Source organism: Lepisosteus platostomus, chromosome 4 (assembly GCF_059453375.1).
Source record: "Lepisosteus platostomus isolate fLepPlt1 chromosome 4, fLepPlt1.hap1, whole genome shotgun sequence".
Classification (NCBI taxonomy): domain Eukaryota; kingdom Metazoa; phylum Chordata; class Actinopteri; order Semionotiformes; family Lepisosteidae; genus Lepisosteus; species Lepisosteus platostomus.
The window spans coordinates 44,882,173-44,900,259 of NC_142614.1; the positions used below are offsets into that span (position 1 = coordinate 44,882,173).

Genomic DNA, 18,087 nt, shown 5'->3' on the forward strand with positions numbered 1-18,087 from the left:
GTTGTCATACTTTGCTTTTTATAATTGGGTATGGTGAGGGCCAACATTTTTTACAAGCATCTCACAACTGTTTCATAATACCACACTGACTTATAAATACTGGCTAGCGTGGGAAAACAATGAGTGAAAATTCAGGTTATGTGAGTTTTTTAATTTAACATTTCATATTTGGAGTTGCCAAAAAGGACAATAAGTAGCACATAAGTGACAATTATGAAAAATGAAAGAAAAACTTTATCTCCTACAGCTCATTATGACCTCAAAGACACTGCTGGCAGGTGTTATCTTTCATTTTAGTCTCCTGGAACCCACATATCAGTTTACAAACAATGTTTTTAAACTAACATTAAAAAGTCCCTTGGTTCTTCAAACCAGCACCCTGTGTCTAACATAATAAAGCTCTAATGTAATGTAAATGCCTATAAGAGACTACATTTTATAGAGATTCTAATACTTCTTCCTCTAAAAGTATCTATCCCATGATGACTAAGAATAAAGCTATGCAAACTTTCTTAGCGGTTAAACCAGAATCTGAGATTATCCTCACTTGAACTCACAAGCCCTAAAACCTAAACGCTCTCACTAAAGAGTACTCGGAGTCAAACAACCTGTAAATAAAAGCTCCTTTGTGTAACATAAGAGATTGAATTTCCCTAGTTTTCTTTTTGTATCAAGAATAGAAAAACCTGTTTTACAACATATTAATACAACACAGAAGATTTAAGTCACAAACCATGGGTCACTATCAAAATGTAACAAATTCATTCCTTATTCAGCAACAATGCAGGCAGAGGTACTTGAAGGTTTACAACCATTACTCTTAGTTTTAAAAGTTTTACAAAATAATTGTCTTAGTAATACTACACAACCATTCACAGAAGAAAAACCAGAGAAGAGTCTGCCAAATGCCTCTTGTGAAAAAGGTACACGATAAGAAGCCAACAATTACTCAGATTTAGAACTGATTTAGATTTAGTCCTTCGTAGCTGAGTTTCTCCAGCATGTAGGAAGATCTTGCTGGCTCTGCACCTAACTGTGCCAAGCTGCGAGTATTGGCACATATCACCCCAAGAGATTACTGAAATAATTTATTAGCCTCCCTGCACAAGTAAAAATAAAAGCTGATAGAGCTGGTTAACTCACGGCTCCCTAGCACACATTACCATTAAAGTACTTCTAGAGCTCTAGTAGAGACAGACTTTGATAACCATACCATTCAGAGTTCAACTTTTTTTGCAGAAGACTTTACCTCACAACACACATACCACACTACTACATTGTCACAAACAGCAAAGGCCCATATCACATGTTCCCTGTTGATTTTACTCAACCCTGTGTCAGGGTGTGAAGAGTCTCAATCCAGCAGTTTATTTAGAGGTCACCTTTAAATTTCCTAAAGCCCTGGAACGCTTTCACCGTGATCAAGTAAACAGGTGCCGTGCTCAATTAAGGAATTTATGGATCTGGAAGAATATTCAAATTATCCCTCAGCCCTTAAGGATCCCTCAGGGCATCCATTTTCTAAACACTTCCTCAGGATCGCAAAGGAACCAGAGCTTATCCCAGTAAGCAACAGGAGCAAGGCGGGGTAAACCCTGGAGTGGACACCAGTCCATCACAGGACACGCACGCAGACATGTACACACTCACTAGGGGGAATTTTCCCAGGAGCTAATAAACTGACCAGTATGTTTTTGGATTGTGGGAGCAAACCAGAGCACCCAGAGGATACCCATGCGAACACAGGGTGAACTCCACACAGATAGCTGCCAGCGCTGTGAGGCAGCAATGCTAACCACTGCACTGCCATGCCTGAATAATCCACTGCATAAGCAAGTGTTCGTAATATTTTAAATAAAAGATGGAATATCAGCTTTGGCAAGACACTTAAAATTGCCCAAAAAAACTGGAAAAAACAGACTATTTCAGTAATTTATGATTCAGAAATAAAAGAAAGTGTTTAAGATAGGCGGAGGGTAGATTACTTGTAGCACCGATGAAACTTACTTTCAGCTTTGCGGCTGACATCAAAGACTGCTACTAAGGGGAAGAGGTCAGGGCAGTTTAAACTGACAGCGAGAGACCTATCAAATCTCATCTGTCCTTATGAAGCACCCCTGCTGCTGGAAGCCAAGTGCTGGAGCCAGTTTCCATAACAACAAAAGAGGGCTTCACCAGCTGACACCTTACTGATATTGACTGTCAAGGTGTGAAACACCCCTTCCCACACTAAACTGTAAAGGTCATCCAACAAGGGAAAAAAAGACTTCTTTATGGACAATGACAATATAAGAGTGAAGAGAACCACCAGTGTAAAGAATTACCTATGTCCATGTTTGTAGATGTGTACAGGTACATTCTATAGAATGCACAAACAGGTAATGCCTAGACCAAAGTCTCACGGAGGTAATGGCCAGATAAAGAAAAATACATGGACAGAAAAGGACAGAAACGTTTGCTTAATTAGTAACAGTAATATTGCCGACATATCTTATGCACAGGTTCAATGGTGGTTCAATTGGAAAAATGGACTGATTTAGAAGGTAAATAGTTCTCACAGAATAACTTCAGCGGTTGAGATGGAAATCAAGTCTTCCCTTTGGCATTTTTTATTCAATTACTTTACAATAATTCTAGAAGTTTGAGAGATACTGTGAAAATCAGAGCAAAGGCATTTGGCTTCTCCAAGAGTGCTAGATGACACTGAAAAACCCATTAGCAGCAGCAGGCAACATAGTATCCAGAGTTGAGATTCTACCAATTAAACTTATCATACTGCAAATTATCTCTCAGCTTGCTGCAGGAGGTTAACCCCCTAGAGGCAAAGCTAAAATACTATAATGTCATGGTGTTCTGTTTTAACTTTGGTAGCTAAATGAAGAAATATCTCCTTCGCAGCAGAAGTACAATGAAAACCAAATGCCGTTATGAATCCGATACTACTCTGTCAGCACTATTAAAACAAGCCAAGCATTTGCCCTTCACATAGTCAGCTCTCTGGTCCATTTAAATGAACAATTTTCAGAAGATGTTAACCCATAAATACAGTGCTAAATACAAAGAGAAGAACACCTATTAAAAGCGTTTAACATTTGTGAACAAACGATGTAAATGACACACATAATTCAACTTACTTTTTAAAAGCCTTTCAATCTTTCAGCTCTTCATAGTGTTAAAACATGTTTATTAGCAATCCTGCCTTATTCATAGATCAAATACAATCTGACATTCATATAAAAAATATATTCTGGAAGACAGAAGATTTGCCAAAGTAAAACAAAGAACTTTTCTTCTGGATTGCCCCCACAATATAAACCAAAACGTATTCAACTATTCCAGTCCTGCTTTCTGAACTACTAATCTTGTGACAAAAATGCAAACCTTTTTTCTTATCTTTTACCAAGTATAAGTAACAGAAATTAATATAATCAAAATAAAACTTTGCAATTATTATGAGTCATACTGCTTTACTGATTGATTTTAACTCCACTGTTGTTCTGGACTGCACTTTGCATATTTTTGTGTCACTCTATGCTGCTAGCATCTCAGGGAGCAGTCAAGATCTATGAACTTGACAACTGGTGACAACTGTTAAGTCTTGGACCACCCAAGACTGCTAGTTGCAAACCTGATAAATGGAGTGCAACATACAATATAGTCTATCAATTCCAAGCCTGCCTCTACCATGTTTCAGCGACTTCACCATATGGAATGTCCAGAATGGCAACACAGCTTACAGCATTAATCTGTCATAAGGTGTTTATCACTTTAAATTGTACAGCACACAATTCTTCCTGAAATTGTACAAGAGTATTTAGACCAAGACCATGTCCTCAATAACCAATACAATGTATTTTCCTAAGTGCATTTCTGTGTAACATTGGGAGCACAAACGTCTTAATCTTCCGAATATCAAGGTCACATGTTCTTAGAATATAAAGGCTAAAAGTATTTGTATTTCTATCACTTCACTAAATGTTTTTTCTTCTTTACGTAAAAATATGATTTAATTTGGTTTTAAACTGACAGTCCATTTTATATTTTACAGTATAAAAAGTACCCATTTAATTTCATGGCTGTGTACAGAGGAACAAATGATATTAAGGACAAGGAACATCTCACAATGATTCAATTACATATGATTCGTAAAAGTAATAAGATTAGTTACTACAACACTTTATATAGGATGTTCATGGATAAGTAATTTGTTGTAATCAAGGTTGTTCCAGATTTTGAAATCTTGATCAATGAAAAGCTTATTTTTCTCACCCAAACTACACTATATTTTAGCAGTCAAAGTTGCTATAATAGTAAAACTGTTGATTTTTTAAAGCCATTTATCATTTTCTTTGGTACATACAGTCAAGAACACTTCATTAAAACACCAAATTCTGAATGTTTGACATTCCATAAATGATCCAAACCATTTACTTACATTAATAGTGCAGTACTAAACTCACATAACCTTAAGAGTACAAGCAGACCTATTAAAGCAGGAATTCCCAAGTTTAAAGATATAACATAATTATATTTTAAATCCGTCTCCTTACTATTGTAAAGGTCATACCTACATTGGCATCATTTCAATAAGGTATTTTTTTTTCTCCTACCAAACACCCTCAAATGAGGTCCATGATACCACTCACACATCTCTGAGTGACGATAACCTATTCCACCCTCACAAAAACATAATATCTCAATCCCAAACCTCACAATCCATTACAGTGCCTTACAAGCAAGTGATGTCCAGTTTAAACTGAGTGACTTGTACCACAAGATTAATCAGCCTAGTGATAATATCACACAGCAGACCAAAATCAGTACAGACCCTGAGGGCCGCAGGTAAGAGCACTTGATATTGCTTTTCTGCTCATCAAGGAAACTGTCTGACTGCACTGACAGCAGCACAAGAGAGATCTCCTTCAGAGCGGATAGGAGGAAAAGACATTTGGATAAAAGGAGACACTCGGAACTAACTTGTACATATGTATATTAGATGAGCTTTGATGTCTTTTATGTGGTCCGCATAGGAGAAATAAAAGCTAGAAAGGTTTTTTAACTCTCACTTCAGCAGTAGATCCCAAAAGTTTTAAGATGTTAGGACTAGTGTGCCACAGGGATACTGGTGCTCATGTTCTAACACTTGCAATAGCAAAGGTGTTGCTCAAGTGTTATTCCAGTTACAGATACAAACTACATACCATGGTACCTAATACAGTAAAACTGGTTTTATTAATTTTGGATTTTCCTTGCCATGGTTTTCTACCAAGTACTTAAGATTTGTAAGGAAACTGGAAATATTCAAACCCTAATTTTTTCGTGTATTCTTTTCTGTACTACGAACCTAAATGAAAAGACTGTTGGAAGCTACAGTTATTTTTTTTATTACCACTATACCAAGAATGAGCATATGCAGTGAAATTCAGATTAAAACTCATCTCTAATGCATTTGTTTCTGTAAGCCAAAAGTAGTATACAGTATGCACACTTGCTTCCATGTGTTTATACTTTGCGTTAATTTAATGTCTGGTGAACTTGGGCTTGAAATGAAAGACTTCAACACTGGAATTTTGGCATTGGTACATTTTGAGTGGTTACTCATCCCCACCCAACAGAGAAAAGTACAAATTAAATTTCATACTGTATGCTACAAAAAGGCAAAGAAATTTATAAAAGTGACAATGATAAGGGTAACTGGAAATAGCAAATCAATATACAGACAAATACTGTAATTTTAAAAAAGGATAATCTAGTATGGATATATCAACTTACAAATTTAAAAAAGCCAAGAGTTCTGGAATAAAATTTTATGGACAGATGAGACCAGGATAAACCTTTAACAAAGTGATGGTAAAAGGTTAAAGTGTGGAGAAAGAAAGGAACTGCAGATGTTCCAAAGAACATCAGCTCATCTGTGAAGCATGATGGAGGTAATGTCATGGTCTGGGCATGCATGGCTGCATCTGGAACTGGCTCACTTGTCTCTGTTGATGATGTAACTAATGATGGCAGCACCAGAATGAATTCTGAAGTTTATAGAAACATTATGTCAGCTTATTTAGAAGAAAATGCTTCCATACGTATTGGGCAGAGCTTCACTATAATAAAGACCGAAAACACATGGCCAGTGTAACAAAGGAGTTCATCAGAACAAAAGGGTGGAAAATCCTAGACTGGTCATGTAAATTTCCAGGTTTAAATTCAAGTGAGCAGCATATTGCAATCCAAAGAAAAAATGAACAGTGCAAAACCAGGAAGAAATTCAAAGTGGATGAAAATAAAGGCTTGGCAACCCATTTCAGAGGATTACACTTGGAATTTAACAGTTAGTGCCACAAAGGGATATGCAACCATATAACGTTTACACATATAAATTTACTTAAAATGAATGTATACCAATACGGAATGCCACATAAAATCTCTGGGTTGAACACAAAATATATTTAATACATGGAATTACCACAAGAGTAAATGTAAATTATATTGTACTTATACATATTAGTCCCATGAGGACAAATAAAATTGTATAGTAAAAAACATTTAGTCCAAATGGATATCATAACTATTTGAAAAATATCACGCAACACTTAATTAAGAGCACTGCAAGGCAAGATTGTAGTCCAAAGGCCCCACTCCAGCTGGACGATTCACGTTATTCTGGCCCCAATTCACCAAAAATATGATTAGAGATAAATGATCTTACACAGAAAAGATAACAGCAACACTCAACCAAGAAGTCTAGACACTGAATTGCATTTATTTTAAAACTCTAAAGGCTTCCACAAGGGGGTAGAAGTAATTTCTTGTGCCATTATGTATTTCATCATCACATGAACAGGGTTTTCAAAAATCCAAAAAAAGTCACTTAAAAATAAAACATGGACAAGCCATCGAAGGCACACATCTGCACTAAGATAACAGGTTACTAACTCATATTGACAGCTTTCTTTAAATTGAAGACTACACTGCATTATTCAAAATCACTGAGCCATTTCAATATTTACACACTTAGAAGGTTTATGTTTAAACAGGATTTATAACCCATACAGGTAAGGGAAGTACTTCAAGAACACCCTATTTTTTCATCCCTAGAGACCCTGGCTGAACATGATTTAACCAGTTTTCCAGCAATCCTTTTTCTGGTTCCCATCAATCCATTTTCTGTGTTATCCAATACAGGGTCATGGGGGAACACATGTCCAATTGGTAAAAAAGTTATAGTTTGGTGTTCTTATATATTTTGGTGATTTCCAAGCCTCTTCAGGGAACATGGAACAATTACAAATGAGTGGGGGCCATTCAGCACTGCTACAGTAGCTCCTTTGGTTGCTAGTAATGGTTTGAAAATGAACGTCCAGCAAGAGGCAATGTGAGAATGGAAAGAAAGAAACAAAACGGTTTTGTATTGCAAAAATAGAACTAGAATACAAATAGCATTTTTCTATGTAAACATTAAGAACAAGTTTGAATAACAAGATCAAAATTTACATTGTGGAAAAATGCTTTGGAAGCGATCTTGTAAATGCCTGCTTCTCTCACTGAAATAGCATGAGGATACCTTACTGTAGGTGGCACAACTGAAAACAAGGAGCTGCTGAACACAATCCCTTTTAAGGCCATGAAACAGGGCGATCTGGGAAAAATCAGAGACAGCTCTGCCAAACGGTCACAGACCTTAAGTGTCTGCAGAGGTAAATGGCAATTTATTCAGCACACAAGTCCAGGACATTAAAGTATTAGGTAACAATCTTTGCCAAAGATGACAGAAACCGACCCAGAACACGATTCAAGTGCCAAGCTGGTTTTGTGGGGTATCCTTTTCAATTAAACAGCTTCTCATTACCTCTTTTCACACAAGAAAAAAGTTGATCTGCTTAAGAAATAAAGATGGCAAACTCAGGAAACTTTCTCTGAAGTAAGAAAAAAAATGTTTCTTATTTACTGTGCAGGGCCTTACAAGCGAACCATGATTAATTTTTACCTATTTAAAACTATTGTAGGTCATATTCTTATTTGAGGCATTATCTTACATTATTTATAATCCCTAAACCACAAATGTATCCCACTTGAATTGTAACTATCACATAGGACTGACTGAGGTTCAGCCATAGACTTCAGTGTACAAAAAGAAACGGAAGACAATTTAATGAAAATTCATATTGCGACATACCCGTTATATAGTTTAGGATTCTCACTGTGCAGTGTTGTTACATCCAATAGCTCATTAATTTAAACAGTGAAACAGCAACACTTGTCAGTTGGAGACCAAGTGAAGCATGTGCAACTATTTATATGAAAGCTATATCTCAGAAAAAATTAAATAAACCTCATTAATACTAGAGGCCAGACAATATTACCAGGCTATCTCTATTTTTTTTTAGAAATATCAGTATGCTCCTAAGCGAGGGTTGATACTCAGCTGATATTGTTTCTCATCACACATCACACACACAAATAACTTAATTTTATCTGCACTTCTTGAAGACATACCGTCTTGGAGTTACTTAGTGTAGACTGCAAGTGAATGGATCAGCAACCTATCAACAATTGTTCTAAAATGACTTTATTTTGTTTCAAAACATCTTGCAAAAGAGGTGGCCCAAATGAGCAATATAATTTGATCAAGTAGGTGAAGAATTACAGGTTCCTTAAAACTAATATTTCATCATTTAATACATTCCAGGAATCCATTAATATGCTGTATTATCTGTTATGCAAGGTCAGGTTGAATTTTGAATAAACAAGCATTAAAGTGCTTAGCATCCACTGAAAGTATATTCACTAGTATTATTTATTTTGTTTTATTACATTTTGTATTTTGCTAACTGAATTTTAAGGCTAATGTTAGCATGCAATCACAATTTCTTAATCACTTCAAGATGTCAGTGGAGTGGTTTTTAGTTAGGTTTGTTGATAAGAGCTGAAACAATTTCTACAAGTTGACTGAAGTTGGCATTTTGCTTACACATCAACATAATATAAATTGGGGATTTTATACCGCAAACAATATGCATTTCGTTGTCTAATATATTGTTTCGCAATACTGTATGATATATGGTTACATGTGATAATGGTGATACTGCATAGCTAACTGAATATTCTGTATTCTGATCATCACTCGGGTCAATACAGGTCAGTTTTAATCAGGCCTATACAAAAGGAGAACTCGAATTGATGGCCAGTAGAAAGGCCACATACAGTAAACACCTCTTTAAATACAAGACAGAAATTGGCAGAACATTGGTAGAAGATTCCCTGATTTTTTAATGAAATAATCAGCCAAAAGGTGAACAGACAGGGTAAGACATCAACTCTTCAGTTCAGAGAAAGTTTGACCATCTCTTCTCTCTGCCTCCGACTACAAAATAAGCTGTACCATGACCCAGTGGCCTTTCTGACAGGCAGACCTCTAACTCTTTGGCCTTTCTCCTCAAAAGACTCAAATTTCCAAGGGATTTAACAACTGGAGATCAGATTTACAGTATTATCGCACAACAATAAAGATCCAATAAAACCCAACCTACTATTTTTTCATGGTCTAGTTGTCTTCCCTGACTCAAGAAATATTTCAGTTTAAAGTGTCCAAAGTGGTCACCACATCTAACCAAGAGCTGATATTTAACTTCTCCAACTCAGAATTCTGCCTCTTGTTTCCCTACTGGTGCACACATCCATTTCAAAACACTTGTTTTGCTTGCCTGCAGCGGCCTCCACCACTTTTGCCACAGTCTATTCCCAGAGTTTCTTCTGTCCCTCTACGGCCTCCTGACCTCTCCTGTCCTCCTCTATGCTGCCTTGCCTCCAGTGCTTGTTCACTCTCATCCCTGGATCCAAGCAGTGAAATGAACTACCCATTGAAATCACATCTGCTCAGTCCCTGACCACCTTTCAGTGTCTCCTCAAGACACATCAGTTTGTACAGCAGCTGTGATCTCTTTTACACTGCTGTGAACTTTAACCACCAACTTATTGTGCACTCTTCTCAATGGCAATCCTTCTATTCTATAATAACTGAATCCTCACCTATATGTTGTTTACTGCTCAATGGAAACTAGCACTTCTAACATGTGCCTGCCTCAAATATTGTCTTGTTATTGGAATTCTTGCATGTATTTGAATTTTTCTTTATATACTGTCTTATATACTTTATGTCAGTCTGAATAAGAATGTTTTATACGAAAAGTAATATTCACTACTTTTTTTTTATCCCGACGTTTGTATTAGTATTAATCTTGGTTCCACTTCACAGGTAGTTTTATTATATTTGAAATAATAGAATAGAGACTTAAAAGAAACAGTGACATGTAGTGCTGAATTAAATACTACTACTCACAATAACTAGAGATTTAATCATCTTGAGTTGTTTCCAATAAATAGTGTCAGTCACCGTGAAATTTTCCTGTACGACATACACAGTGGTAAAGATTAAATTTTATATTATATTTTCAGCTAAGCTTTATAGAAAAGAGTGAAAAGGAAAATGGCACTAAAGTTATTCACAATGCATGTTTCTTCAGAGTCTTTTCAAGATTATATTAAAGTCAGCCATACTACATCCCTACAATAATTCAAATCATATGCTTATAATGACTAGCTGAAGAATTTATGTCGAATTTATTATACACTGTAGCAATCATGAAATAGCCTGAGAGTTAATCCTAGATTCCATCACTTTTATTCATCTCCCACTTATACCTTGTCAGGCTGCAATGTTTTTTCCTGAAGTAAAAACATCAGACCTTCCTCTTTATAAAAATGACCAAGGTAGGCAGCAATAGGAAGTAGTGTTTAGGGTTCAATACTCATCAAAAAAGGTTGTTGGTTCAAAACCTAGGTGGAACACTGCTATTGTATCCTTAAGGAAGGTACTTGAATTAAATACTTACAGTACAATATCCAGCTGTAACAATGAGTACAAAAGTAAATTGCTTTAAATAATAGCATTAGCCTAATGAATTAAACATTTACAAGGGTCAAAGAGAAATTTAGTATTTCATCCTGCTTCATAAAATATGTTAGTTCATTTCTGTTGTCATAAAAAACTGAAACCTTTACCAATAATAAATGCTTTGTGATTAAGGCTTCTAATTAAAAAGTTAAAATAAAAGTGACCATTTCCACCCCCAATACCAACTGTATCTGTAAGTAATAACAAAACCTCAATGACTGAGAGCATTGTAAATTACTTCAGCTGCAATGGCAATACAATCTTCCAGAACAAGCAAACACAATTACATTTTAACTCCAAGAAGAACAATGGATCTTTTCATTCAGTGATTCAGATAAAAATAGTAGAGGGTTTTAATGTGTCTGGTGCAGTAAAAAAACAATGCACTATAGATGGCACGTTCCATGTAACTCAATTAACCCTGCCATGCACATTCAAAGTTCAGACTCTGGTCAGGAAATGGTTTTGACCCTACCAACAGACAGGAACAGAAGTAGAAGAAGCATTCAAATTAACAACAACAAATAAAATCTAAAGGTTTATTAATCCTATGCTTCTCATTAGATAGGTGTTTGCTACATTAGGGCTAAGTGGAAGTCCAAAAGTGAAGGCTGCACTAAAAAAAGCAACTACTATGTGATAAACCTCTTCAGGTATTCGCTCATTTGCCAGGAAGAGCTGAAAAAAATGTTTAACATATTGTGTTTCTGACTCACATTCTGTTGTTATGACTTTTGAAAATCAAGACTAAATGCCTGTTGAAAATAAGACATTTTTTTCTGATTACCTCAAAACGCAGTTAAGCAGTCTTACAAATCCTGTAAAAAATACATTAACTCACAAATCTGTAGCTGTGCAGACAAGCATGAAAGGCCGTGGAGCAGTGTGAAAGCTAGGGAATCATGCAAAGGCAAACTCAATAAGCTTTCAAAAATTGCTGAGGCTTTAGCTAATGTGCTACAGCTATCAATTTAACTATATTTTACTGTTGCCATTTCCCAAAATCAAGAATATGAGGGAGATTTGGCTTTTTATCAACTGAAGAATATAGCTAGTCTGTTTTACTGTATCTGGATTATAAAATGGCTGTCAATAACAAAGATTAACTTTCAACTCATGAACACTGCCAACAGGTATACTTCCTCTGATGTTCAGCTCAGAAAACCTGCCAACAATATGCCTTGTCCTTGGTCGTCTCTTCCATTTCCTTTAACTCCTGTCAAGTTTTGGCTGGTTGCCATGGAAATCCAACCACAGCCAAATATAGGGAGAAATCTTATCACATTGAAAAACAAAATTACTACTTCTGGCTCATTACAAAAATATACACAATTGCGATGGGAAGAATTAACCATGGAACTACACAATGAAGCAAAATGAGCTGATTTCTTAAAGAATTCTTAAAGAAAACTTACCATTAACTTAAAATGTAAAGGTCATTATAGGATTACACTGCATTTTTACTATACTTAGAATGCCAACAGAATCAATTCATAAGAGAGATTCCTGAATCCTTCTCACAGTATGTGCTCCTGTGCTGCCACAGAATGTTATAAGGTAAAATGTTGCAAGCTTATACAGCAGCCTAAAATGGATGCTCTGGATGCACAGGTAATCTCTGTATATTGTACCTTATTGGTGTCACTTAGGTTACCAACAAATACACTTTACTATTATTTCAGCAACTGGCAGCAGCTATAAATAACTAAGCTTCTAATCCAGTATTACTATCACTTTCACCATTTCTAACTGTGCTGACAGTATATTCCTTTATTTATAATTGCTGAAACCTTTATGTTGAAAATTATTTGACTGAAAGGGAAAAAAAATGTAGGGTTTGGTCTTCTTTTCTAATGACAAATGCATTGGAACCTGTACTTATTTGTCAAAACAGATTACTAAAGTGAAATAAAAATTAATGGACATTAATAAAGGCCTGCTTTTCATAACTGCTCTCCCAGAAATAACTACATTGAGAAGATTGCAAAAGTCAAATTTCCAGTGTTGGAAGATTCTTAATTGTCCCTATAAGTAAACATTAAGCTCACCACCCACTGCAGAGAAAATAAGTAAAATGAACAATTATCAAGTTTATGCAGACGGAAAGTTTTGCAATAAAACTCATATTTTAGTCCTGTACATTTGTATTAGTAACAAAGTAATTGCTCCAGTATTTCAGACTGTCTTTAGTTCACAGAAAAGATGTTCTTGTTACATTACTCATAAAGTTGTAAAAGCTGAAATACGAATACCATCTGGGACTAATAATTGTATTGAATAAAGAATAAAACTATCTAGGCTGTACTATTTTTAGTGTGACGATGTTTTTTAAAAAACTATAAATGCAAACTCCTATAACTGCATTACACAGCAACATTTACAGTACAGTACATGGTGTTGGGCTTGCTTATGGTCCTAAAAGGCTGAGGTGAAATTATTGCTTAATAAATACTGTGAAACCTAGCTGGAAGAAGACTATTGAAAGGAGAGTAAAAGTGGACAGATCAGGTTTATACACAGCTGTACAGCTGTGTAGAGCTAAGAGTTCAGGTGGAAAATGGCAGCAAAGTTTCAGAAATGATCAGGGGTTTTTAGGATCTCATGGAAAATAACATCAAACTTGGGGTTTTGAAAAGTAAATGTCTTTAAAAATATGGGATGTTAAAGATGAGGTAGCTGTACTTATGTATACCTAAGAGACTAAGACACCTATTCTTTCTTCATCTGTTGTGCAGGACAACAAAAACTTTGGTGTCTTAATTCTATCATTCAAACTTAAGCAGCAAATAGAGAAGTGAATGATCCAGTTCTCAAAGTAAGATATGTTTCCAAAATAGGTTGTCTTGAAGAAAAACAGCTACCAGTTGACATTTCAAAGAAGAATTTGATGGAAATGTACAGTAAAAATACTTATTTCACTACCGCCCTATAGCACTGCATTTTTTGAAAATCTGATGTTTAACATACTAAGAAACATGTTACACAGGACATCATCCATCATTGAGCACAACTTCATGAGCTTCACTCACACACTGGGTTTCACATTTAATATCCTCACAAAATGTACAAATGCTGTGATTTTCTTTTATTCCCACAGCCTTCAGTTGTTGTACTGATGTGAGATTATTAAAAGAAAAATTAGATACTATAATCCATTTGTTACACACAGGATTTTTTTAAAGGTCTCCAGCCTCCAGAAAAGTATTTAACAGTGAGGCCACCTCCTTGTCTGTCTACAGTAAACATTTTCAGAAATGCAGCGAAATGTAATTTGATTATAAAGCACACATTATCAAAAGTTACATCAGTGAAATATTAGCGGTAGAAATGTCACTGGGTTGATGGATCCCTGTGTTTTTTAAAGTATGATCATTGAATACATTTGTAAATTATCCTTCATATTCATATTTTACACTTGGAAGAAAGGGGTTTCAAGATTGGACTGACATATTTCAGTAATTATTCAAGATGAAACTAATTTTCCTCAAATCATTTTCAGATGTAATGACAAGAATATATGAAAACAATGTAAGTACAGTACGTACATTATCATTTTGGACAAGGTTTTGGTTTACAAACATGCATTAATATACTTTTGATCATTTTCAGACAATGCTATCCCTAAATACAGTCATCAAGGTGAAAAATAAGGTGAAACAACCCATAGCTTTTGTTTAATTTAAGATGTAGAAAAACCTAAGTAAACTCACATCACATTCTGTGGACCCATGCTCAGATTGCATGACCATCTCCAATCTTTAAATGAAAAAAGACATATGGTTACCCTGAAAATCAGAAGACAGCCATTTTATGATTAGTTTACTTTAATAACATTATTTTATACACCTTACTACACCACAACAATCTTATACACTCACCTAGACTAAATACTCTTGCATACTTTCTTCACCTTTGTGAGAGCACAAGTGACAGTACTACTGCATTTCAACATCTACTTAAGGCTACTACAGTTAAGCCTTACATACAGTATCACTAAAATGTAATGTAAATGTAAAATGTAACCCCTGAATACAGAATACTGACAAAACGTTAGTGTGCCTACTGCACATGCATGTGAGAAAGAGCAAGGCTGTTAAAATCCATGATTCAGTGGCTTTTACACTTTGGGGAGGGTTTTTTTCCTCTGGATGAGCTTAAAATATTTCTCAAAATTATTTACAGTATCAAGAAGTGCAATATCAACTTTGTATTCTGAAAACTGAAACAAAACTGTTTTCTTTGTGGATCTGGAGCATGATATCACACTAGCAAAAAAGTGATAATGGGTTCAGTTGCTGATTTTTGTAAAGGTTGTAGTGGTGATTCATTATGGTTTATCTTGACAAACTTCATAGATGAAAATTACCCTCCCACCTCTTACACAGGCATTTAGTCAAACGAGGATAACAAGACTGTTTCGAAGAAGAAATTTAGACTTGATATGTTTAATATATTCAGCGCTATTTATCTTAGTAATATTAGCTTCCTGCATGTTAACACACAACGATTTACATGGGAACTTTTGATGCTTGTGCTAGACAGCGTTTATGAAGGCCTTTTGACCGTAATGCTGCAGAATGACCGCTCTTGGCATTCAAGCCATATCAGGTGATAAAAACGTTCCGAATTTCAGGAAATGTCTGACAAAAAGAAAAAATCCACTACAAGCCCCTGAATTACGAAAAGGACATTTAAACACTGAAGCTACAGGCCAGAGGATTCTGGTGAAAACCTACATAAAGATCAATAGTCGTGTCCTTGCTAAACCACCCTCACTATGCGAGACTGCAGCAGCAAATGCAGTACTCAGCAATCAAAGGGGATTCCCTATACACAGGAACTGAGTCAATATAAAACCTTTTTATCAGCTTAGTTTCAGAGTAAGTTATCATCTATTTAATGCCCTCTAATGTATACGCATTTTCATCAGCCAGACATGATTTAAGTGCACGATGTTTATAATTTTTTTAGCTTCACTAGTAGATAATGCTTGATGCGTTTTCATGGAGCTTGTAGTCAAGTTTGATGCGCGAACATAGCAGTTTTTAGCGGGTTTTGCAACGTCTTGTGTCCTTTGCTTACTTAACCAAAGGACGTCTAGTTCGTTTCGCACTTTGCTCCCTTTCCCCCCAACTACTTACTCTTCGCGGGAAACTTTTTCATAATAGCTCAACATTACATCCATACAATTTTGTTACGAAAGTAGTTTTACTTAGCTCATTATGTTTTTAGAAAACGCAATACCTTTAATTCCACAACAGTTCTGTGCGTGAAACAAATATTATAGAAGGGATTGCAACATATAATGATACTAAAACTTAATCCCGTACTTTCGTTGCACATATGTATGTAACTGGTATTAGATCTTCAGTTGTCTTCCAAGTAAACTCCCTAAACCCAGAAATATTTTCTCATCCTTTAACTGCATTCTGAAGACTCCAGTCCCTATAGTTATTTGCTTCATTTCACCTTGTAACTGTTTTCTCAAACCCCTGCAATGGAATTGTTTGAAAAAAAATAATCTTATAATAGGTGAATGTATAGAGAAGTGTGTATTAATAACAGTAAGTTGAAGTTCAAAACCTCGGTAATACAGACAACAAAACGACAGCTCACCAAGAGCTATCGATGTCGAGTGTCTCTCAAAAGAAAGGTCCGACAACGTTAGGAACCTAAACTTTAAACAATATTATTTTAAACTGTTAAACATTTTGTAAATTATAGTAAACGTAATCAGAAAGCGTATAAAACAGTATATGTGCGGCTACAAATTCGCAGCATGTAGCTAAAAAGTTACCATTTGTCTCTTCTTTGAAGGGCATTTCATGAAGCATGCAGATTACGTACAGTATATGGAACTTGCACAGTATTATTAAACTCCTTATTGCTAAATAATACAGCGGTTAAGTATGTTACAACATTTTGTAGTAACACGTTCAAAAACTAAGATTTAAGTTACTTACTAACCCATATCCAATTTTGTATGATTTTCTCGAATCTTCTTTTTTCCGATTTTGTGTGTTATTTAAAATCCATTTACACGTACACCGGCTGCAATGACATCCTCCCGGCGATCTGTCAAACAGAGCGAGGCTTTAAAAAGAAAAAAAGAGGGGAAAATGGCGTCTGATGAAGGCTGAGTTAATAAGAAAATGTAGAAATTAAAAAGGGTTTGATTATCAAATCAAAATGTTCGATAAGATCCGTTGCTCAAAATCGATGAATTTCCCAGCTCCGCTTTAAAGAACGCAAAGGTAACAGCCGTAGCTTAGTTGCAGAAAATATCCACTTGATTTGCTTAATGTTGCTGGTCAATCAGAAACCTCCATAGCTTCCCTCTCAAATCCTAGACCTGGAGTGAAAAAAAAATCAAGCTGATTTTTGCTGCAGCGAAAAAAGAAAGCAAAACGCGTATCCTTATTAAATCCGGAATCCCACTTGAGGTGTAGTGACGCTAGTTTGCAGACATGGGAAAGGCGGTTGTGAATGATCAGAAGAAGGTGTTTTTTCAGTGATTTTCCCCCTTGGCTGTGTTCAATCAGAGTTGTGAGTATTTGCCTCGCTCCATCTCGCTCTCTCTCTGACTAGTCCTGCAGCAGTTTCTGATAATGATCTCACACACATGCACAGAGCACGGCTATGAGCTCCAGAGGCTTGAATACTCACTGCCGCCTCTACCTGTCAGTCGAGGAGAAACACCTCGCTTTTCACAGTTGACTGTAGTATCCCCTTTTCGTCCCATATCGTGTTAAACAACACCGTTGTAATGTCTGCATTCCCATCGGTGACATCATTTTACATTTCGCAAACATAAATTAAAAGATAATTGAGGCAAATTAAGAAACCTGGCATGTGTCATTCAGATAATAATTAAAATTAATCCATACACACGTGAGAAAAATACAGTAAATGTTGTGTTGTAGAAACTGTATAAGGGAACATAATTCGCATCTTTTTCTTTGAAAATTGGTCAAACTTATCTAATTCGTTGTGCAGTCCACAGCTGTTCATCATTGAAAATAACACTAGTTTTTTTTTTTTTGCTTAAGTGTCAGGAAAGTGAAATGAGAAAATTCCTAAGATGTTTACTGAACCCTGGTAATCCTTTATTAATTTTAATTAATTGTTTTATTGATTTT

General features: G+C 35.6%; 1 protein-coding gene across 5 annotated transcripts in view; it reads right to left on the reverse strand.

Moving 5' to 3' along the window:
- The window catches only part of setbp1 (SET binding protein 1), a 101,071-nt gene extending 83,502 nt beyond the window's left edge, over window positions 1-17,569 (reverse strand). The window contains exons 1-2 of one of the 5 annotated variants that reach the window (XM_088629581.1): window positions 16,916-17,568; window positions 14,659-14,704 (exon numbers count right to left, since the gene is read on the reverse strand). The gene's annotated coding sequence lies outside the window, so the exon portion shown is untranslated. Of the gene's footprint in view, window positions 1-14,658; window positions 14,705-16,911 lie in introns of all 5 variants that reach the window. The other 4 variants (XM_088629583.1, XM_088629584.1, XM_088629580.1 and 1 more) reach the window with 4 other exon arrangements.
- Window positions 17,570-18,087: the final 518 nt, after the last annotated feature.